Raw genomic sequence first — 23,630 nt, 5'->3', positions numbered from 1 at the left:
GGGGAACTTCAAGAAGAACGACAAACAAGTTGCTGCTCAAGTGAAGAAGCCCAAGTCTAGACCTAAGCCTGAGACTGAGTGCTTCTACTGCAAAGGGACTGGTCACTGGAAGCGGAACTGCCCCAAGTATTTGGCGGAGAAGAAGGATGGCAAAGTGAAAGGTATATTTGATATACATGTTATTGATGTGTACCTTATAATGCTCGTAGTAGCGCCTGGGTATTTGATACTGGTTCTGTTGTTAATATTTGCAAGTCGAGACAGGGGCTATGGATTAAGCGAAGATTGGCTAAGGACGAGGTGACGATGCGTGTGGGAAATGGTTCCAAAGTCGATGTGATCGCCGTCGGCATGCTACCTCTACATCTACCTTCGGGATTAGTTTTAGAGCTAAATAATTGTTATTTGGTGCCAGCGTTGAGCATGAACATTATATCTGGATCTTGTTTGATGCGAGGCGGTTATTCATTTAAATCAGAGAATAATGGTTGTTCTATTTATATGAGTAATATCTTTTATGGTCATGCACCCTTGATGGGTGGTCTATTTTTACTAAATCTTGATAGTAGTGATACACATGTTCATAGTATTGAAACCAAAAGATACAAGTTTAATAATTATAGTGCAACTTATTTGTGGCACTGCCGTTTAGGTCATATTGGTGTAAAGCGCATGAAGAAACTCCATGCTGATGGACTTTTGGAATCACTTGATGCTTGCGAACCATGCCTCATGGCAAGATGACTAAGACTCCGTTCTCCAGAATAATGGAGCGAGCAACAGACTTGTTGGAAATAATACATACTGATGTATGCGGCCTGATGAGTGTTGATGCTCGCGGTGGGCATCGTTATTTTCTGACCTTCACAGATGATTTGAGCAGATATGGGTATATCTACTTGATGAAACATAAGTCTGAAACATTTGAAAAGTTCAAAGAATTTCAGAGTGAAGTGGAAAATCATTGTAACAAGAAAATAAGGTTTCTATGATCTGATCATAGAGGAGAATATTTGAGTTACGAGTTTGGTCTTCATTTGAAACAATGTGGATTAGTTTCGCAACTCACGCCACCTGGAACACCACATCGTAATGGTGTGTCCGAACGACATAACCGCACTTTATTAGATATGGTGTGATCTATGATGTCTCTTACTGATTTGCCGTTATTGTTTTGGGTTTATGTTTTAGAGACGGCTGCATTCATGTTAAATAGGGCACCATCAAAATCCGTTGAGATGACACCTTATGAACTGTGGTTTGGCAAGAAACCCAAGTTGTCGTTTCTTAAAGTTTGGGGCTACGATGCTTATGTGAAAAAGTTTCAACCTGATAAGCTCAAACCCAAATCGAAGAAATGAGTCTTCATAGGATACCCAAAGGAGACTGTTGGGTAAACCTTCTATCACAGATCTAAAGGCAAGATATTCGTTGCTAAGAATGGATCCTTTCTAGAGAATGAGTTTCTCTCAAAAGAAGTGAGTGAGAGGAAAGTAGAACTTGACGACGTAATTGTACCTACTCCCTTACTGGAAAGTAGTTCATCACATAAATCAGTTCCAGTGATTCCTACACCGGTAAGTGAGGAAGCTAATGATGATCATGAAACTTTTGATCAAGTTACTACCGAACCTCGTAGGTCAACCAGAGTAAGATCCGCACCAGAGTGGTATGGTAATCATGTTCTGGAGGTCATGTTACTAGACCATGATGAACGTACGAACTATGAGGAAGCGATGATGAGCCCGGATTCCGCAAAATGGCTTGAGGCCATGAAATCTGAGATGGGATCCATGTATGAGAACAAAGTGTGGACTTTGGTTGACTTGCCCGATGATCGGCAAGCCATAGAGAATAAATGGATCTTCAAGAAGAAGACTGACGCTGACGGTAATATTACTGTCTACAAAGCTCGACTTGTTGCAAAAAGTTTTTGACAAGTTCAAGGAGTTTACTATGATGAGACCTTCTCACCCGTAGCGATGCTTAAGTCCGTCCGAATCATGTTAGCAATTGCCGCATTTTATGATTATGAAATTTGGCAAATGGATGTCAAAACTGCATTCCTTAATGGATATCTTAAAGAAGAGTTGTATATGATGCAATCAGAAGGTTTTGTCGATCCAAAAGGTGCTAACAAAGTATGCAAGCTCCAGCGATCCATTTATGGCGCTTTGATAGTGTGATCAAAGCATATGGTTTTATACAGACTTTTGGAGAAGCCTGTATTTACAAGAAAGTGAGTGGGAGCTCTATAGCATTTCTGTTATTATGTGTAGATGACATATTGTTGATCGGAAATGATACCGAATTTCTGAATAGCATAAAAGGATACTTGAATAAGAATTTTTCAATGAAAGACCTCGATGAAGCTGCTTATATATTAGGCATCAATATCTATAGAGATAGATCAAGACGCTTAATTGGAATTTCACAAAGCACATACCTTGATAAAGTTTTGAAGAAGTTCAAAATGGATCAAGCAAAGAAAGGGTTCTTGCCTGTGTTACAAGATGTGAAGTTGAGTCAAACTCAATGCCCGACCACTGCAGAAGATAGAGAGAAAATTAAAGTCATTCCCTATGCTTCAGCCATAGGTTCTATCATGTATGCAATGCTGTGTAGCAGACCTGATGTGTGCCTTGCTATTAGTTTAGCAGGAAGGTACCAAAGTAATCCAAGAGTGGATCATTGGACAATGGTCAAGAACATCCTGAAATACCTAAAAAGACTAATTCTCGTTTATGGAGGTGACAAAGAGCTCGTCGTAAACGGTTATGTCAATGCAAGTTTTGACACTGATCTGGATGACTCTAAGTCACAAACCGGATACGTGTTTTTATTGAATGGTGGAGCTGTCAGTTGGTGCAGTTCCAAGCAGAGCATCATGTCGGGATCTACGTGTGAAGCGGAGTACATAGCTGCTTCAGAAGCAGCGGTGAAGGAGTCTTGATGAAGGAGTTCATATCCGATTTAGGTGTCATACCTAGTGTATCGAGTCCAATGAAAATCTTTTGTGACAATACTGGTGCAATTGCCTTGGCAAAGGAATCCAGATTTCACAAGAGAACCAACCACATCAAGAGACACTTCAATTCTATCCGCGATCAAGTCAAGGAGGGAGACATAGATATTTGCAAGATACATACGAATATGAATGTTGCAGACCCGTTGACTAAGCCTCTCTCACGAGCAAAACATGATCAACACCAAGACTCCATGGGTGTTAGAACCATTATAATGTAATCTAGATTATTGACTCTAGTGCAAGTGGGAGACTGAAGGAAATATGCCCTAGAGGCAATAATAAAGTTGTTATTTATATTTCCTTATATCATGATAAATGTTTATTATTCATGCTAGAATTGTATTAACCAGAAACTTAGTACATGTGTGAATACATAGACAAACAGAGTGTCACTAGTATGCCTCTACTTAACTAGCTCCTTAATCAAAGATGGTTAAGTATCCTAGCCATGGACAAAGAGTTGTCATTTGCTAATGATGTGATTGACTTGACCCATCCATTAGCTTAGCACGATGATCGTTTAGTTTACTGCTATTGCTTTCTCCATAACTTATACATGTTCCTATGACTATGAGATTATGCAACTCCCGAATACCGGAGTAACACTTAGTGTGCTATCAAACGTCACAACATAACTGGGTGACTATAAAGATGCTCTACAGGTGTCTCCGATGGTGTTTGTTGAGTTGGCATAAATCGAGATTAGGATTTGTCACTCCGTGTATCGGAGAGGTATCTCTGGGCCCTCTCGGTAATGCACATCACTATAAGCCTTGCAAGCAATGTGACTAATGAGTTAGTTACGGGATGTTGCATTACGAAATGAGTAAAGATACTTGCCGGTAACGAGATTGAACTAGGTATTGAGATACCGACGATCGAATCTCGGGCAAGTAACATACCAATGACAAAGGGAACAACGTATGTTGTTATGCGGTTTGACCGATAAAGATCTTCGTACAATATGTAGGAACCAATATGAGCATCTAGGTTCCGCTATTGGTTATTGATCGAATATGAGTCTCGGTCATGTCTACATAGTTCTCGAACCCGTAGGGTGCATATGCTTAATGTTCAGTGACGATCGGTATTATGAGTTTATGTGTTTTGATGTACCGAAGGTAGTTCGGAGTCCCGAATATGATCACGGACATGCCGAGGAGTCTCGAAATGGTCGAGACATAAAGATCGATATATTGGAAGGCTATGTTTGGACATCAGAATGGTTTCGGGTGAGTTCGGGCATTTACCGGAGTACCGGGGGTTACCGGAACCCCCCGGGGAGTATATGGGCCTTAGTGGGAGAGAAGAGAAGGAAGCCTAGGAGGGGGCGCCCCCCCAAGCCCAATTCGAATTGGGTGAGGGGGCCAGCCCCCCTTTCCTTTCTCCTTCTCCCTCTTTCTTCTATTCCTAGTGGGACTAGGAAAGGGGGGGGTCCTACTCCTACTAGGAGGAGGACTCCTCCCCCCTTGGCGCGCCTAGAGAGGGCCGACAGGCCTCCCCCTCCTTTATATAAGTGGGGAGGGGGCACCCTAGAACACAAAAGTTGATCTCTTAGCCATGTATGGTGGCCCCCTCCACAGATTTCCACCTCGGTCATATCATTGTAGTGCTAAGGCGAAGCCCTGCGTCGGTAACTTCATCATCACTGTCATCACGTCATCGTGCTGACGAAGCTCTCCCTCGACACTCAGCTGGATCTAGAGTTCGTGGGACGTCACCGAGCTGAACGTGTGCAGATCGCGGAGGTGCCGTACCTTCGGTGCTAGGATCGGTCGGATCATGAAGACGTACGACTGCATCAAACGCGTTGTCATAACGCTTCCGCTTACGGTCTACGAGGGTACGTGGACAACACTCTCCCCTCTCGTTGCTATGCATCACCTAGATGGATCTTGCGTGTGCGTAGGAATTTTTTTGAAATTACTGCGTTCCCCAACACCCCATACTTAGCCGGTCTTTTGGTCACCATCGTGGTGATTTCGGACCGCCTACGCAAGTTCCAAAGGCGAAAATAGGCGGGGCCCTTTTTGTGATGTGCTTGGTGCCTTGGAGAAGAGAAAGTCTCTAAACTTGTAACCGCCACCTAAAAGAACGCCTTAGCGTAGCCTTACTCCCCGTTTAAATTACTACTCGTACGTCGTATAATTGCATGCCCCAAAATTATGGAGTTGTCGTGTTAATGTAGTGCATTACACATCATGTGGTGTGTATGCTAATATTATCTCTTGCCTCTTGACTCAGTTGCTTGGATCATGTGTTGTCTCTGTTGTCTCGGCCTTGCTTGCATGGAAGCATACAAGGCAGTTACTCGAATTTAGCATGCTGGCAAAGTGAGAGTAGACTCGCTAGACCCTATGGTTTTTGATCCATGTGATTGATGGAACCTGAAAGCGTTCTTTGGTCGGCAACATGTCCATGTTCTACAAGAACGACATGTTGAGCAGATTCAGTTCTATGAAGACTGTGGTGTTGAGACAATTTAACATGCACTTTTCTCTTGCACCCGGGCCAAGCTGTTCTGGTCTAAACTTTGTTGCTTCCTTCAAAATCCCTTCTCTTCATTTGGATTTATCGGATGTAGATATTGTTGATGGCAAAAAAGTTTCAGAGCCATGGGTGCTAGACGATTTGGACAGAAAGAAACAATAGAAGACATGGAGAACTTCAAATGGGCCACTGGTACCATCCACGATCTAGCTGCGCTAGTGGGCTCGAAGACGGCACGAGAGCTGAGGAATCCGTCTGGACACGCCCCGAGATCATCAAGGTCAATGTTGATGCGAGCTATTACGAGCAAGATGCCTATGGTAGTATGGGAGTTGTTCTTCGGGACCATATCGAGGCACTGGTTTGGGCACAAGCCATTTGTATTGATTTGCACAAAATGCAAGCACTATCGATGCCTTGGCGCTCCGTGATGGCATTCATCTTACTCTTGGAGATCTCAAGGTGATCATCGAAAGTGGTGCTCAAGATGTTGTGCGAATGCTAAATGAGGCAAATTTTTCAAGAGCAGACCTGGCTCCATTATCCATATCAACCGAAAAGCAGATTTGGACGCGAGATCAAGTTTTCAATCTTGCTCCATTGTCCATATCAACCGAGAAGCAAATGAAGCAGCACACATGTGTGCCAAATAGGCCGGTGAGGATCGTAGAAGATGTATCTTGGTGAATTATGCCCCTGCTTTTCTTCTAGGATGTATTCACACATACTAGCCTACTGAGTAATTCAATATAGCGTGTTGTTGCAAAAAAAATTGTTCGACCTACTTAGAGCATGCCTTTGTTGTCATTCAGGTGGTGATCTTACGGAGAGGTGCCCTTGGAGTGCAGGGGCATGAGACATGTAAGGACTGTAAAGAAAGAAGAAAGCAAAGAATCACAGGCCATACCGCTTTGGCGCAAGGCGCCAAGAGGGACAAACCGCCGCCCCTTGGGTCCAAGGGGAGCTCCTATAGGACCACGGTCGGATTTAATGAAGTGTTTCTCAAATTTGAAAAAACCAAATTTGAAAAACACTTCATTAAATCTGAAAAAAAATCATAAAATTTGAAAAACACTTCATTAAATCTGAAAAAAAATCATCAAATTTGAAAGGAAGTTCATCGAGCACCCCGAGCACGCACCTTCGGAATCCGCATAGCCGCCGCCGCAGCCCTGCCATCTGCCCCCGCTACCAACGCACCCGTCTGACTCGGTGCCACCACACCCCCGACACGATGCCGCATTCCATATTGCGCACGCCATCAGGAGGGGAGAAATGCCCCCCCGCCGCCTACACCGACCGGGCTTATCTTGGCGGCGGGAGGGAAGGAGAGGCCATGAAGGGGAGGGAAGCAACAGAAGGTAGAGCGGGCGACACGAGTTCTCGATCAACTCGGATACGTACTAGCTGGGCAAAAAGAAATTACACTTAATAAGTTGGTGCTACCGAAATGAGTACATCGAATGTTTTAGTTCCCCGTGCTGTGCGTATATGAACGTGGCTTTTTTTGGCAATGGTAGCATGTTTCTAACACGAACACGAACCCATTCATTTTCACAACACTAAAAAAAGAACACATTTGTTTTCGCCATGCAATCAATCGAAAAAGAAAGGAAAGAGGCATGGCAACGACACGCATGGGCATCAGCTGCCTGGAAAACTCCCCGCTCCGCCGCCGCCGACCCCCGCTCCACTTACCTTTCGTATCCTTGTCTCATGAAAAAAACTTACCTTTCATATCCGGCAAGGACAAGGCCCCGCCCGCCGCCACCGCCTCCGCCTCGGCTATAAAGTTCCACCCTTTGGCCGGCCCGCTCCTCCTCTCTTCGTCCGGGCAGCGCCTCTTGCCTCCTTCATTCGTCCTCGGCCCGTCCTGGCCGCGTGGTGGTCTCCGTTCCGGTCGCCGATTCCAAATCCACCCGCCCGCGTGCCCTTCTCCCTCTCCGCCTGCGGGGCTCGGCCAAGTGTGGCGGGCGACCGGCGGCGGGGGCACCAGCGTCGTGCGCCAGCTGCGCGCGCTCGTCCTCGATTCGTGCCTCTCCTCCTCTGGTGTCTGGTGAGGCGACTTGTCCTCAATTCTTGCCTCTCCTCTCGCCTGGCTCAATTCGTCCTCGCTCGTCCTATGTTGCTCGTCCTCGCTCGATTCGTCCGTTTAGAGTAGAAGAATCGCGTATGATTTGTTTCATTTTGCTCATCCTCGATTTGTCTATTCTGAAGCGCGTCTAATTTGGTTGATTTTGCTCGTCCTCGTTGTCGGCCGTTTAGATAGAAAATCGCGTCCGGTTTGATTTGCTTGTCCTCACCGTCGTCGTCCAGTCGCGTGTGATTTGATTCTTGCTCGTCCTCGCCGTTGTCCCGCGTGTTCTTGGGGCTGTCTCGTCGGGGGTCTCCGTCCCTGCGACTCTGGGAGGAAGCGAGAGAGCGCGGTATTTGGGTCACCATCTAGTTTGTCAGCTAACAAGTCTGTTTGAGAAACTTGTGCGTGTGCTTTTGTTATCTGACGATCCTGCGTATCGTTTCTGTTTGAGAAATTTGTGTGTGCGCTTCTGTTATCTGATGATCCTACGTTTCGTGTTCGCGTCGGGGCGACCGTTGCAGGAATGATGGGTTCTGGTTTCGAAATTGGAGCGGTGTCAAATCGGTTCCTCTGTTCTATCACCTGCGTTGTTCGTCGGTTATTTTCGGGTCTCAAACGCATGCGCCCTTGTGATACTTTGGTTGCCCTCTGTCGATTCTTGTTCTACCAGCAGGCGTGTGTGTTCTCATCCTAGATATACCTAATCTTGTTCTTGTCTGTTACGGTTGTTCTGATGGTGTTCTTTTCAACTTGTTTCTTGCTATCATGCTTTGCTTATGTTCCAATATATGATGATGTGTGTTCAACTTGTTTCTTGTTATCATGCTTTGCTTATGTTCCACTATATGACCGTGTTCAGGGGCGCAAACCATGTAGGCCGTGGGTACCGTGATGTGAGGCTTCTCTCTTGCTGATAAATTAGGATGATAGGCTGAGCAGAGAAGCTTGACTCTTGTAACAATCACTTGCTTGGTTTCCACTTCTTTGCGTGACCGATTTGGCATCAAATGCAGCATAATCACGTTTTCCCTGTTTGTTTTCATACCCAATGCATCCACTCATCAGAGCACCCTTTTCCATGTTTGTTTTTCCTTCTTTTCCTAATCAATTATCATGTTTACCATGGTGTGTGACAATACTGCGTTTCTACTGTTGTTCTTTGTTCCCTTTTGAAGTTCACTGATTCAAATCTGATGTGGAAGGTAGGAATATTGATATCACTTGTTGTTAGTATACTAGCCATGGTGTGTTTTATTCAAGTTATTAACCATATCTCTTAAAAATTTGCCTTGAGATGCTACATGTTTATATGGCATGATTGATTGCTGTTTGTGTATGGTTATTAAGATTGATTGATTGCTTGCTTGCTATTTGTTGATTGATTGATTGATTGTTGTTTGTTGTTTGTTGATTGATTGATTGTTATTTGTTGATTGGTATCTAACTTTGGTATTGGTAGTTCCCAATCATAGATAACAGACCTTGCACTATTCTTTTTTCTGAACTTTTTTGTGATTATGTCTTATGTGGATATCATATTCTCTTTTTGGTATTATGTCCTTGGAATAATGCATTTCTAAGTATTTAAGGTACATGACGTATCACATTTGCTCTTTATTGTGTATCTAAGGACACTGATGGGTTGAGTTGGCATATAACGCAGGTATATTGACATTCCTTACATTTTGTGATGCTGATTCCTGTAGTCCCAAAGCGTTTATGTAACCAAATTGTGCTACTGGAACTTTTGTTTTTAGATATTGGCACCTGATATTTGCATGGATGTTTCCATGATGGCTAATTTGATTCATTACTGTTGTTCTGATGGTGTGCTTCTGGTGTTTTACTGAAGTCGTAGATCGCTCATCAACCTGGTATGTGTTTGGATGAAAATCCCTCTCAAATTTAACTCGTTCCTATATTTTACACAATGTTTATCTCATGGCTGGTAATGGTAACCTTATGAATGAATAGCCCACATTTTAGCTAGTTATATAGTAACATCGTACTTCATTGGATGATGTTCTGTATATGCAAGTGTGGTGAGCTCACATATTGTGTCGGTATCTACCTACGTAGCTGAGCTCTTTCTGGATAGGACAGAGGTACAATATTTACATCCATGGCAGAAGGTTCTTAACAATGAACTCATCAGAGGTCCTTGGACTCAAGAGGTTTGGTAGTGCACTCCTGACTTTGCTCGAGAAAAAACCTTTTGCACATTTTATAATTATATTTATGATTATGATATTTTTTCTACAGGAAGATGACAAAATTATTGTTCTTGTAAGAAAGTATGGACCAACAAAATGGTCTCATTGCAAGGACCTGCAGAAGGAACCTCCCACCTCACGCAGCACAGGTGATTTCCCCTTTGCCCCGTTTGATTCTGTCTAGATCTTGCCCCGAATTGTATTGCGTCTGGATGAGCGCGCCGTTGGCATGGTCTGGTTGTTAACTGTTGTTACTGGTCATGGGGTTAGGTTGTCAATTGTTTAGCTGTGCTCGCGCAATGCTTTTAGGGTTGCTAGATTGATTGGTGGAGAATACTTACTGCTTATGAATTATACATGGACTATTGATATGATTGACTCATGTCAAGTGTGTGATGTATCTTCTGAGCAGGTCATTAAAAAAACCTTGGATTTTGTTCTGTTAGAAAGTATGCCAACCTTATTACAGTTACAGTCAACAGCTCATTACGTCAGTACCACATGGGCAGAACATGCGCCACCTTGTAGCACTATATGATTCTCAAGTTCTTAACTGCCATAACCAAAAGAAATTAAAATTGCCAAGGACTTCACAGTTTATATGGACAGTTAGGCATGACTAGCACTATATAAGAAACATAAACAATACCAATCTAATCTGTTAGGCATGGACTAGACTATTTAAGAAACATAAGCAGTACCATCCAAATCAATAGGGAGAATTTTTGAGATTGAACTATGTTTTAGGAGGTGAGGTGGCAATGGTCACCTGTCTTCCTTAGTCTATTAATGCATACTGGAATAAATATGATTACAGAAGCAACTTTATCTTTGGTAATTGAGGGAGTCCTGGATTAGGGGGTGTCCGGATGGCCGGACTATACTTTCAGCCGGACTCCTGGACTATGAAGATACAAGATTGAAGACTTCGTCCCGTGTCCGGAAGGGACTTTCCTTGGCGTGGAAGGCAAGCTCGGCGATACGGATATGCAGATCTCCTACCATTGTAACCGACTTTGTGTAACCCTAACCCTCTCCGGTGTCTATATAAACCAGAGGGTTTTAGTCCGTAGGACAACATACAGAACAACAATCATACCATAGGCTAGCTTCTAGGGTTTAGCCTCTCCGATCTCGTGGTAGATCTACTCTTGTACTACCCATATCATCAATATTAATCAAGCAGGACGTAGGGTTTTACCTCCATCAAGAGGGCCCGAACCTGGGTAAAACTTCGTGTCCCTTGCCTCCTGTTACCATCCGGCCTAGACGCACAGCTCGGGACCCCCTACCCGAGATCCGCCGGTTTTGACACCGACATTGGTGCTTTCATTGAGAGTTCCTCTGTGTCGTCGCCGTTAGGCTTGATGGCTCCTACGATCATCAATAGTGATGCAGTCCAGGGTGAGACCTTCCTCCCCGGACAGATCTTCGTCTTCGGCGGCTTCGCACTGCAGGACAATTCACTTGGCCATCTGGAGCAGATCAAAAGCTATGCCCCTGGCCGTCAGGTCAGATTTGGAAGTTTAAACTACACGACTGACATCTGCAGGGACTTGATCTTCGACGGATTCGAGCCACTGCCGAGCGCGCCGCACTGTCACGACGAGCATGATCTAGCTCTACCGCCGAACAGTGCCCTGGAGGCCGCACCCGCATCGGCTTCGACCCTTAATTTGGAGCCAACTGCGCCGATTGAGGATGGGTGGTTGGACGCCGCCTCGGGGGCTACGATCCCAACGGCGATCGAGCCAAACATCAGCCCTAGACTCCGCGAGACTCGTGACTCCAAGGAGCCGGACTCCTCCCCAGACTTCGAACCCTCCGCGCCCCTGCCGATCGAATCCGATTGGGCGCCGATCATGGAGTTTACCGCCACGGACGTCTTTCAACACTCGCCTTTCAGCGATATTCTGAAGACACTAAAGTCTCTCTCTTTATCAGGAGATCCCTGGCCGGACTATGGTCAGCAAGGTTGGGATACGGACGATGAAGAAATTCAAAGCCCACCCACCACCCACTTTGTAGCCACTATCGACGATTTAATCGACATGCTCGACTTCGACTCTGAAAACATCGACGGTATGGACGACGATGCGGGAGGCGAAGAAGAACCACCGTCCACCTCACCATATGACGTATACATGGTGGACACACCAAAAGATGACGACGAGGAGCGGAAGGACGCACCAAAGGCTTGTTCCCTCGAGAAGCAGTCAAAGCGGCGACGCAAGCGCCGCCCCAAATCCTGCCTCGATAGAAATAACGATCACATAGACCCAGCGCTGGAGCAGGGTGAACCGCTGCCGGACAACGGCAATCCGGATAATCAAACCGAACAAACAAATTCTATCAAGGATAATAGTCCGGACGACATAACACCGGACAGGCACCCGGAGCAGCAGAATGCCCGTAAAGGCTTGTTGCCACTGCGAGAAGTCTTAAAAAGCATAAGCAAAGGCTCAAGGCTGCGCAAGACACACTCCAAATCAGATGGAGTAAAATACTCAACACATCAGCGAGGTACGGTGACAATCGCCCCTCCAAGAGCTACCCAAAGCGGAAGCTGCTACCTGAATTCGATGAGGAGGCCTCAGACCCCCCACAACCAAATATCAAAGCAGCCACCTGGCCGGATAGACGACCCCTCTACCAACACAGAGCGGCATACAACTGTTGGGGAACGTTGCAGAAAACAAAAAAATTCCTACGGTTTCACCAAGATCCATCTATGAGTTCATCTAGCAACGAGTGATCGGATTGCATCTACATACCTTTGTAGATCACGCGCGGAAGCGTTCAAAGAACGGGGATGAGGAAGGCGTACTCGACGTGATCCAAATCACCGGAGATCCTAGCGCCGAACGAACGGCACCTCCGTGTTCAACACACGCACGGTCAGCATGACGTCTCCTTCTTCTTGATCCAGCAAGGAGGAAGGAGAGGTTGAGGAAGATGGCTCCAGCAGCAGCACGACGGCGTGGTGGTGGTGGAGCTGCAGTACTCTGGCAGGGCTTCGCCAAGCACTATGGAGGAGGAGGATGTGTTGGAGAGGGAGAGGGAGGCACCAAAGGCGTGGGGTGAGAAGTCCTCCATCTCCCCACTATATATAGGAGGGCCAAGGGGGGGCGCCGGCCCTAGGAGATCCAATCTCCTAGGGGGGCGGCGGCCAAGGGAGGAATCCCTCCTCCCCAAGGCACCTAGGAGGTGCCTTCCCCCTTTGGGACTCTTCCCTTCTTGAACCCTAGGCGGATGGGCCTCTTGGGGCTGGTGCCCTTGGCCCATGTAGGCCAAGGCGCACACCCCTACAGCCCATGTGGCCCCCCGGGGCAGGTGGCCCCACCCGGTGGACCCCCCGGGACCCTTCCGGTGGTCCCGGTACAATACCGGTGACCCCGAAACTTGTCCCGATGCCCGAAATAGCACTTCCTATATATAATCTTTACCTCCGGACCATTCCGGAACTCCTCGTGACGTCCGGGATCTCATCCGGGACTCTGAACAACATTCGGGTTACTGCATATACATATCCCTACAACCCTAGCGTCACCGAACCTTAAGTGTGTAGACCCTACGGGTTCGGGAGACATGTAGACATGACCGAGATCGCTCTCCGGTCAATAAACAATAGCGGGATTTGGATACCCATGTTGGCTCCCACATGCCTCATGATCTCATCGGATGAACCACGATGTCGAGGATTCAATCCCGTATACACAATTCCCTTTGTCAATCGGTATGTTACTTGCCCGAGATACGATCGTCGGTATCCCAATACCTCGTTCAATCTCGTTACCGGCAAGTCACTTTACTCGTACCGTAATGCATGATCCGTGACCAGACACTTGGTCACTTTGAGCTCATTATGATGATGCATTACCGAGTGGGCCCAGTGATACCTCTCCGTAATAGCAGGTTGACAAATCCCAGTCTTGATCCGTGTCAACCCAACAGACACTTTTGAAGATACCCGTAGTATACCTTTATAGTCACCCAGTTACGTTGTGACGTTTGGTACACCCAAAGCACTCCTGCGGTATCCGGGAGTTACACTGATCTCATGGTCTAAGGAAAAGATACTTGACATTGGAAAACTCTAGCAAACGAACTATACGATCTTGTGCTATGTTTAGGATTGGGTCTTGTCCATCACATCATTCTCCGAATGATGTGATCTCGTTATCAATGACATCCAATGTCCATAGTCAGGAAACCATGACTATCTGTTGATCAACGAGCTAGTCAACTAGAGGCTTACTAGGGACATGTTGGTGTCTATTATTCACACATGTATTACGATTTCCGAATAACACAATTATAGCATGAATAAAGACAATTATCATGAAAAAGGAAATATAATAATAATGCTTTTATTATTGCCTCTAGGGCATATTTACAACAGTCTCCCACTTGCACTAGAGTCAATAATCTAGTTACATTGTGATGAATCGAACACCCATGGAATTCTGGTGTTGATCATGTTTTGCTCTAGGGAGAGGTTTAGTCAACGGATCTGCTACATTCAGAGTCTGTATGGACTTTACAAATTTATGTCTCCATCTTGAACATTTTCATGAATGGAGTTGAAGCAACGCTTGATGTGCCTTGTCTTCTTGTGAAACCTGGGCTCCTTGGCAAGACATAGCTCCAGTGTTGTCACAAGAAAAGCTGATCGGCCCCGACGCATTAGGTATGACTCCTAGGTCGGTGATGAACTCCTTCACCCAAATTGCTTCATGCGCTGCCTCCGAGGCTGCCATGTACTCCGCTTCACATGTAGATCCCGCCACGACGCTCTGCTTGCAACTGCACCAGCTTACTGCCCCACCATTCAATATATACACGTATCCGGTTTGTGACTTAGAGTCATCCAGATCTGTGTCGAAGCTAGCGTCGACGTAACCTTTTACGATGCTCTTCGTCACCTCCATAAACAAGAAACATTTCCTTAGTCCTTTTCAGGTACTTCAGGATATTCTTGACCGCTGTCCAGTGTTCCTTGCCGGGATTACTTTGGTACCTTCCTACCAAACTTACGGCAAGGTTTACATCAGGTCTGGTACACAGCATGGCATACATAATAGAACCTATGGCTGAGGCATAGGGGATGACACTCATCTCTTCTATATCTTCTGCCGTGGTCGGACATTGAGCTGAGCTCAATTTCACACCTTGCAACACAGGCAAGAACCCCTTCTTAGACTGATCCATATTGAACTTCTTCAATATCTTATCAAGGTATGTGCTTTGTGAAAGACCTATGAGGCGTCTTGATCTATCTCTATAGATCTTGATGCCTAATATATAAGCAGCTTCTCCAAGGTCCTTCATTGAAAAACTCTTATTCAAGTAGGCCTTAATGCTGTCCAAGAGTTCTATATCATTTCCCATCAAAAGTATGTCATCTACATATAATATGAGAAATGCTACAGAGCTCCCACTCACTTTCTTGTAAACGCAGGCTTCTCCATAAGTCTGCGTAAACCCAAACGCTTTGATCATCTCATCAAAGCGAATGTTCCAACTCCGAGATGCTTGCACCAGCCCATAAATCGAGCGTTGGAGCTTGCACACCTTGTCAGCATTCTTAGGATCGACAAAACCTTCCGGCTGCATCATATACAATTCTTCCTTAAGGAAACCATTAAGGAATGCCGTTTTGACGTCCATTTGCCATATCTCATAATCGTAGAATGCGGCAATTGCTAACATGATTCGGACGGACTTTAGCTTCGCTACCGGTGAGAAAGTCTCATCGTAGTCAACCCCTTGAACTTGTCGATAACCCTTAGCGACAAGCCGAGCTTTATAGATGGTCACATTACCATCCGCGTCTGTCTTCTTCTTAAAGATCCATTATTTTCTATGGCTCGCCGATCACGGGCAAGTCAGTCAAAGTCCATACTTCGTTTTCATACATGGATCCTATCTCGGATTTCATGGCTTCCGCCATTTGTCGGAATCTGGGCCCGCCATCGCTCTTCATAGTTCGAAGGTTCACCATTGTCTAACAACATGATTTCCAGACAGGGTTGCCGTACCACTCTGGTGCGGAACGTGTCCTTGTGGACCTTCGAATTTCAGTAGGAGCTTGATCAGAAGTATCTTGATCATATCATTAACTTCCTCTCTAGTCGGTGCAGGCACCTCAGGAACATTTTCTTGAGTTGCGCCATTTCCGGTTCAAGAGGTAATACTTCATCAAGTTCTACTTTCCTCCCACTTACTTCTTTCGAGAGAACTCTTTCTCTAGAAAGGATCCATTCTTGGCAACAAAGATCTTGCCTTCGGATCTGAGGTAGAAGGTATACCATAGTTCTTTAGGGTATCCTATGAAGACGCATTTTTCCGACTTGGGTTCGAGCTTTTCAGGTTGAAGTTTCTTGACATAAGCATCGCATCCCCAAACTTTTAGAAACGACAGCTTAGGTTTCTTCCCAAACCATAATTCATACGGTGTCGTCTCAACGGATTTCGACGGAGCCCTATTTAAAGTGAATGCGGCAGTCTCTAAAGCATAGCCCCAAAAAGATAGCGGTAAATCGGATAAGAGACATCATAGATCGCACCATATCTAATAGAGTGCGATTACGACGTTCGGACACACCATTACGCTGAGGTGTTCCAGGCGGCGTGAGTTGTGAAACTATTCCACATTTTCTTAAGTGTGTGCCAAACTCGTGACTCAAGTATTCTCCTCCACGATCTGATCGCGGAACTTGATTTTCCTGTCACGTTGATTCTCAACCTCACTCTGAAATTCCTTGAACTTTTCAAAGGTTTCAGACTTGTGTTTCATTAAGTAGACATACCCATATCTACTCAAGTCATCAGTGAGGGTGAGAACATAACGATAGCCACCGCGAGCCTCAACACTCATTGGACCGCACACATCAGTATGTATGATTTCCAATAATTTGGTTGCTCGCTCCATTGTTCCTGAGAACGGAGTCTTGGTCATTTTACCCATGAGGCATGGTTCGCACGTGTCAAATGATTCGTAATCAAGAGACTCTAAAAGTCCATCAGCATGGAGCTTCTTCATGCGTTTGACACCTATGTGACCAAGGCGGCAGTGCCACAAGTATGTGGGACTATCATTATCAACCTTACATCTTTTGGTACTCACACTATGAATGTGTAGCATTACGCTCGAGATTCATTAAGAATAAACCATTCACCATCGGAGCATGACCATAAAACATATCTCTCATATAAATAGAACAACCATTATTCTCGGATTTAAATGAGTAGCCATCTCGAATTAAACGAGATCCTGATACAATATTCATGCTCAAAGCTGGCACTAAATAACAATTATTGAGGTTTAAAACTAATCCCGTAGGTAAATGTAGAGGTAGCGTGCCGACGGCGATCACATCGACCTTGGAACCATTCCCGACGCGCATCGTCACCTCGTCCTTCGCCAGTCTCCGCTTATTCCGCAGCTCCTGCTTTGAGTTACAAATGTGAGCAACCGCACCGGTATCAAATACCCAGGAGCTACTACGAGTATTGGTAAGGTACACATCAATTACATGTATATCACATATACCTTTAGTTTTGCCGGCCTTCTTGTCCGCTAAGTATTTGGGGCAGTTCCGCTTCCATGACCACTTTCCCTGCAATAAAAGCACTCAGTCTCGGGCTTGGGTCCATTCTTGGCTTCTTCCCGGCAGCTTGCTTGCCGGGCGCGGCAACTCCATTGCCGTCCTTCTTGAAAATTTTCTTTCCCTTGCCTTTCTTGAACTTAGTGGTTTTATTCACCATCAACACTTGATGTCCTCTGCTGATTTCAGCATTGCAAATAATTCGGGAATGGTCTTTTCTATCCCCTGCATATTGAAGTTCATCACAATCTTGTAGCTCGGTGGAAGCGACTGGAGGATTCTGTCAATGACCGCATCATCCGGGAGATTAACTCCCAGCTGAGTCAAGCGGTTATGTAACCCAGACATAGTGAGTAGACAGAACTATTTTCCTCCATCTTACAGTTGAAGAATTTGTCGGAGACTTCATATCTCTCGACCCGGGCATGAGCTTGAAAAACCATTTTCAGCTCTTCGAACATCTCATATGCTCCATGTCTCTCAAAACACTTTTGGAGCCCCGGCTCTAAACTGTAAAGCATGCCGCACTGAACGAGGGAGTAGTCATAAGCACGTGTCTGCCAAGCGTTCATAACGTCTTGGTTCTGGGGGACAGGCAGTTTACCTAGCGGTGCTTGTAGGACATAATCTTTCTTGGCCGCTATGAGGATGATCCTCAGGTTCCGGACCCAGTCCGTATAGTTGTTGCCATCGTCTTTCAGCTTGGTTTTCTCTAGGAACGCGTTGAAGTTGAGGACTACGTTGGCCATTTGATCTACAAGACATATTGTAAAGATTTTAGACTAAGTTCATGATAATGAAGTTCATCCAATCAAATTATTCAATGAACTCCCACTTAGATAGACATTCCTCGTTTAGTCATCTAAGTATAACATGATCCGAGTCAACTAGGCCGTGTCCGATCATCACGTGAGACGGACTAGTCAACATCGTGAACATCTTCATGTTGATCGTATCTTCTATACGACTCATGCTCGACCTTTCGGTCTTCTGTGTTCCGTGAGGCCATGTCTGTACATGCTAGGCTCGTCAAGTCAACCTAAGTGTTTGCATGTGTAAATCTGTCTTACACCCTGTTGTATGTGAACGTTGGAATCTCACACCCGATCATCACGTGGTGCTTAAACAACGAACTGTCGCAATGGTGCACAGTTAGGGGGAACACTTTCTTGAAATTATTATGAGGGATCATCTTATTTACTACCGTCGTTCTAAGTAAACAAGATGCAAAAACATGATAAACATCACATGCAATCAAATAATAATAGTGACATGATATGGCCAATATCACATAGCTCCTTTGATCTCCATCTTGGGGCTCCATGATCATCTTGTCACCTTGGCATGACACCATGATCTCCATCAATCGTGTCTCCATGAAGTTGCTCGCCAACTATTACTTCTACTACTTGGCTAACGTGTTTAGCAGTAAAGTAAAGTAATTTACATGGCGTTTTCACAATGACACGCAGGTCATACAAAAAATAAAGACAACTCCTATGGCTCCTGCCGGTTGTCATACTCATCGACATGCAAGTCGTGATTCCTATTACAATAGCATGAACATCTCATACATCACATATATATCATTCATCATTCATCACAACTTTGGCCATATCATATCACAAAAGCACTTGCTGCAAAAACAAGTTAGACGTCCTCTAATTGTTGTTGCAAGTTTTACGTGGCTGAAGTAGGGTTCTAGCAAGAACGTTTCTTACCTACGTGAAAGCCACAACGTGATTTGTCAACTTCTATTTACCCTTCAATAAGGACCCTTTTCATCGAATCGCACTCCAACTAAAGTGGGAGAGACAGACACCCGCCAGCCACCTTATCAACTAGTGCATGTCAGTCGGTGGAACCGGTCTCACGTAAGCGTACGTGTAAGGTTGGTTCGGGCCGCTTCATCCCACAATACCACTGAAGCAAAATAAGACTAGTAGCGGCAGGAAAGTTGACAACATCTACGCCCACAACAAGTGTTCTACTCGTGCAAGAGAACTACGCATAGACCTAGCTCATGATGCCACTGTTGGGGAACGTTGCAGAAAACAAAAAATTTCCTACGGTTTCACCAAGATCCATCATGAGTTCATCTAGCAACGAGTGATCGGATTGCATCTACATACCTTTGTAGATACGCGCGGAAGCGTTCAAAGAACGGGGATGAGGAAGGCGTACTCGACGTGATCCAAATCACCGGAGATCCTAGCGCCGAACGGACGGCACCTCCGCGTTCAACACACGTACGGTCAGCGTGACGTCTCCTTCTTCTTGATCCAGCAAGGGAAGGAGAGGTTGAGGAAGATGGCTCCAGCAGCAGCACGACGGCGTGGTGGTGGTGGAGCTGCAGTACTCCGGCAGGGCTTCGCCAAGCACTATGGAGGAGGAGGATGTGTTGGAGAGCGAGAGGGAGAGGGAAGCACCAAAGGCGTGGTGTGAGAAGTCCTCCATCTCCCACTATATATAGGAGGGCCAAGGGGGGCGGCCCTAGGAGATCCAATCTCCTAGGGGGGCGGCGGCCAAGGGAGGAATCCCTCCTCCCCAAGGCACCTAGGAGGTGCCTTCCCCCTTTCGGGACTCTTCCCTTCTTGAACCCTAGGCGCATGGGCCTCTTGGGGCTGGTGCCCTTGGCCCATGTAGGCCAAGGCGCACACCCCTACAGCCCATGTGGCCCCCGGGCAGGTGGCCCCACCCGGTGGACCCCCGGGACCCTTCCGGTGGTCCCGGTACAATACCGGTGACCCCGAAACTTGTCCCGATGGCCGAAATAGCACTTCCTATATATAATTCTTTACCTCCGGACCATTCCGGAACTCCTCGTGACGTCCGGGATCTCATCCGGGACTCCGAACAACATTCGGGTTACTGCATACATATCTTCTCAACCCTAGCGTCACCGAACCTTAAGTGTGTAGACCCTACGGGTTCGGGAGACATGTAGACATGACCGAGACGCTCTCCGGTCAATACACAACAGCGGATCTGGATACCCATGTTGGCTCCCACATGCTCCTCGATGAATCTCATCGGATGAACCACGATGTCGAGGATTCAATCAATCCCGTATACCAATTCCCTTTGTCAATCGGGTATGTTACTTGCCCGAGATCGATCGTCGGTATCCCAATACTCGTTCAATCTCGTTACCGGCAAAGTCACTTACTCGTACGTAATGCATGATCCGTGATCAGACACCTGGTCACTTTGAGCTCATTATGGATGATGCGCATTACCGAGTGGGCCCAGTGATACCTCTCCGTAATACGGAGTGACAAATCCCAGTCTTGATCCGTGTCAACCCAACAGACACTTTCGGAGATACCCGTAGTATACCTTTATAGTCACCCAGTTACGTTGTGACTTTTGGTACACCCAAAGCACTCCTACGGTATCCGGGAGTTACACGATCTCATGGTCTAAGGAAAAGATACTTGACATTGGAAAACTCTAGCAAACGAACTATACGATCTTGTGCTATGTTTAGGATTGGGTCTTGTCCATCACATCATTCTCCTAATGATGTGATCTCGTTATCAATGACATCCAATGTCCATAGTCAGGAAACCATGACTATCTGTTGATCAACGAGCTAGTCAACTAGAGGCTTACTAGGGACATGTTGGTGTCTATTATTCACACATGTATTACGATTTCCGGATAACACAATTATAGCATGAATAAAGACAATTATCATGAACAAGGAAATATAATAATAATGCTTTTATTATTGCCTCTAGGGCATATTTCCAACAACAACGCCACTCACAATACAACACGCAACCCATGCGAGGGCTCGCACCCAAAGGACGGCGCAACAAGATCCATCTATGGACCACGCAAGCGCGCCCCAGCATACAATGCAACACAACAAACATCCGAACAACGCGGTACACCCAGCTACAGGGGTGCCACACACCCCCTATGTTTCACCGATGAGGTGCTGGACCATGAATTTCTAGAGGGATTCAAACCCATAAACATAGAGGCATACGATGGAACAACAGACCCTGGGGTCTGGATTGAGGACTACATCCTTCATATCCATATGGCTCGAGGAGATGATCTCCACGCCATCAAGTACTTACCCCTCAAGCTCAAAGGGCCAGCTTGTCACTGGCTTAAAGGCCTCCCCGAAAGCTCCATTGGAAGTTGGGAAGAGCTCGAAGATGCCTTTCAGGAAAAATTTCAAGGGACTTATGTCCGACCCCCGGATGCGGACGATTTGAGTCATATAACTCAATAGCCCAGAGAGTCAGCCCGAAAGCTTTGGAACAGGTTTCTTACTAAAAAGAACCAGATTGTCGACTGTCCGGACGCCGAAGCCTTGGCAGCTTTTAAGCATAGCGTCCGTGACGAATGGCTCGCCAGACACCTCGGCCAAAATAAGCCGAGAACGATGGCCGCATTAACAAACCTCATGACCCGCTTTTGCGCGGGTGAAGACAGCTGGCTAGCCAGATGCAGCACCAGCGACCCCAGTACATCTGAAGTTAGGGATGGAAACGGGAAATAACGGCGCAACAGCAATAACAAACGCCGGAATAAAGAAGATAGCACGAAGGGCACGGCAGTAAACGCCGGATTCAAAAGCTCTCGGCCAGGTCAACAAAAGCGCCCCCTAAAGGCACCAGGGATGAACTGTCCAGCCTCAACAAAATTCTGGACCAAGTATGTCAGATCCATAGTACCCCTGGTAAACCTGCTAATCATACCCACAGAGAATGTTGGGTCTTCAAGCAGTCCGGCAAGCTCAACGCCGTACACAAGGGGGAGGATACACCAAGTGAAGACGAGGACGAGCCTCCCAAGCAAGACACTGGGGAACAAAAGAAATTTCCACCAGAAGTCAAAACAGTAAACGTGTTACACGTGATCAAGGGAAAAAACAACGCGGCACTCCCAGGAAAATATACCCAAGTGCCTGTCACCGCGAAGTCCTGCCACTGGTCGTCTTAACCGATCACTTTTGACCATCGCGATTACTCAGCAAGTATCCGACACGCAGGATGGGCCACCCTGGTATTAGACCCAATAATTGGTGGACATCACTTCACACGAGTCTTGATGGACGGTGGCAGCAGTCTAAACCTCATATATCAGGATACAATCCGCAGGATGGGGTTAGACCCAACAAAAATTCGCCATAGCAATACTACCTTTAAAGGAGTAATGCCAGGCCCAGGGGCTCGTTGTACGGGCTCCCTCCTACTACAAGTTATATTCGGCTCCCCCGATAACTTCCGTCGCGAGCATTTAACCTTCCACATCGCTCCGTTCCAAAGTGGCTATCAAGCACTGCTCGGATGCGAAGCTTTCGCTTGCTTCAACGCAATACCACACTACGCCTCCCTCACACTCAAGATGCCCGGTCCACGTGGCATCATTTTTGTAAAAGGAAATATCAAGCGATCTCTGCGCGCTGAAGAGAGTGCGGCTGCCTTGGCAGTCGCACACTAAAGGCGCCCGGACCAGCAAAAGCATCCAATAGGTCGTCAAGACCTCAAACACAACTAATCAAGTCCGGCGCCGCTATCTATACCGAATAAATGGTCACACCCCTATTTGTCAATACAAGGGGCTCAACGCGCGCAGACAAGTGGCAATTTCTTCTCATCTTGAATTATACATGGTTTCTTTAAAAACTATCTTTTCGCACGACAACTTTTTCACCTAAATTCCTCTCTTTTACAGACGATCATCATGCTACACCCGTCCAGGATACGGCACAACGGAGACACAGGCGCAGACGTGCAGCGGGGACCCGCTCCAAGGATACTTTTTAGATTAAGACCCTGCGTAAACCTTTTTTACTGTCTCTTGTTGATACATATCCACCATTGAGAAGGATGCTGACGTCTTGGCATGTGGCCATGCCCGAACAATGCATGTACCTGGACACAAGGGGCTTCTTACAAAGGCCATTTTTAGGCCCGGTTTATACCACAAAGACCGAATACCTTAGGGAGTGTTCGGCGTCGCGAGTTTGGCCTTATGTGCATCAGCTCCAAATCATTGTCTTTGGTCAAATGTTGGGTTTACCCGGCTCCTGTGTTTTGGTGCCTTACGTTCCACTTTACCGGCTAAGGTAGCACCAGGAGAACTACTGTGATTGTGCCCTGGTTCATCTGGACGAGCACCTCAGTAGAGAAAGCCGAAAATTGATTGTCATGATATAGCGTGAAACTGGTCAAGCACTCGATGACCTG

At 46.2% G+C, this 23,630-nt stretch overlaps 1 long non-coding RNA gene across 3 annotated transcripts; it reads left to right on the top strand.

The window, feature by feature from the left end:
- The first annotated feature begins 7,181 nt into the window (after positions 1-7,181).
- On the top strand, positions 7,182-10,756 carry LOC125545458. Of its 3 annotated transcripts, XR_007300042.1 has the most exons (6): positions 7,182-7,574; positions 9,185-9,258; positions 9,353-9,469; positions 9,675-9,769; positions 9,858-9,957; positions 10,667-10,727. It is a non-coding gene; the product is annotated as an uncharacterized LOC125545458 (long non-coding RNA). The 3 variants fall into 3 exon arrangements; XR_007300043.1 differs by having other exon boundaries at positions 7,184-9,258; positions 10,626-10,756; XR_007300041.1 differs by having other exon boundaries at positions 7,184-9,258.
- Positions 10,757-23,630: the final 12,874 nt, after the last annotated feature.

The sequence above is a fragment of the Triticum urartu genome, chromosome 3 (assembly GCF_003073215.2).
Source record: "Triticum urartu cultivar G1812 chromosome 3, Tu2.1, whole genome shotgun sequence".
NCBI classification, from domain to species: domain Eukaryota; kingdom Viridiplantae; phylum Streptophyta; class Magnoliopsida; order Poales; family Poaceae; genus Triticum; species Triticum urartu.
The sequence above is the reverse complement of the archived record's forward strand: the minus strand, read 5'-3'. Positions and strand labels throughout refer to the sequence as shown.